We start from the raw sequence: 1623 nt of genomic DNA on the forward strand, positions 1-1623 counted from the left end.
CATACAAATCTGCGCATACACTAACACCAAATACTGCACACACACACACATATGCACAAATACCTAGATGATGTTGATAAAAGTTCCAATGAAGGAGCCTTGAATCTATGTTAGAGTCCGACTCTTTCTCTATGGACAAGAAATACAGAAATGAAACTGATTGATAACATACATACATACATACATACATACATACATATACACATACATACATGCATGCATGCATGCATACATACATACATACATACATGCATGCATACATACATACATACATACATACATACATACATGCATACGTACATGCATACATACATACAAATTGCTCTCAATATCAACCAAACGGTTTAGCGAGAGACAGTAAACAAAAGTACAGCAAAACATCGGCTCCAAAAATTTTGTGTTGCAGACGAAAGCCTTAAAGGGGTGGGCGGTTTTAGACGACCAATTGAACACTTGGGAGGCGGGGCTATGATTGAAGTGGATCTGTGTTGACCATTAAAGAACTTGTAGAAGACTTAACGTTGACCATTCAACGTGTAGTCTTCAGTTGTTCCATATTTGTCCCACATTGGAAAATTAAAAAAGAAAAAGACCGGAAATGGGTGCTGCACGTGCTGATTGAAATTAATTTTTAAAAACCGCTTTCACGGTTATGCATTAGGATTCTTTTTGCGTAGCAATGTAGATGGCGCAGCTGCACGTATATGAGCAGGCTTGGGCAAGACTTTTTCAACAGATTCGATCTGGGTACTTGCCCATGCATGCAAGTATTCAATTTGTTTAAAAATAAATTAATAAAACTATAAAGTACGATGCGTATATATAAGGTTACACAGAAGCACGCCCCTGTCTAGAACAGATGTTAATTTATACAAATAGAAACAAATATATTCTGAAGGGCTGAGTTAAATATTTAAAAGAAAACAAAGGATTTCAGAGCAACATCTTATCTATCAGACACAAACGAAATAAAAATAATAATAATAATAAAAACAGTAGATATTCCGTACAAAATATACGTGATAAACATCATATAATACCGGAATCATAAATGGTATCTGCCGGTTGCTGAAGGTTGAGCTGGTCAACATAGCATAAACATTCGCACCCCCACCCCACACACACAATTGCTCTCAGATGCTGCACATAATCAGCTCATTCAATTTCTGGTTTGTTCTTTTGAAGACCGTATAATTAAAAGACTATGGAAATGAAAACTACTCTAAATTAACTGCAATCTCCTCGTCTGGCTGCTTAATGTTATCTTACACTTGTAGTAACGCTGTGCGCATGCGTGCAATTCAACAACCAAGCTTTCCCGCTTCATTCTGCCTCTTTCTTGCTGGCCAGCGATTGAGCAAGGACGTGTTTAGCTGTCTCTCTCCATCTTTCGAACTTACGCTAGACACACACACAGAAGCTGGAACAACAAACAAGAGCTAAAGATGTATATATTAACCACCTTAAATAAATAATTGTTATGTTGATAGTCTGGAGTTCAGCGTTCCGTTTAATTCTTAATTTTATATAGGAAAGTCAGGTATACATCTAATGATGTATAACCCACTTTCCTATAAGTGGTGACCCCGACGAAGAAACAAACGCAGCATGGATTCTGGACTA

This window comes from Octopus bimaculoides, chromosome 17 (assembly GCF_001194135.2).
Source record: "Octopus bimaculoides isolate UCB-OBI-ISO-001 chromosome 17, ASM119413v2, whole genome shotgun sequence".
NCBI lineage: Eukaryota > Metazoa > Mollusca > Cephalopoda > Octopoda > Octopodidae > Octopus > Octopus bimaculoides.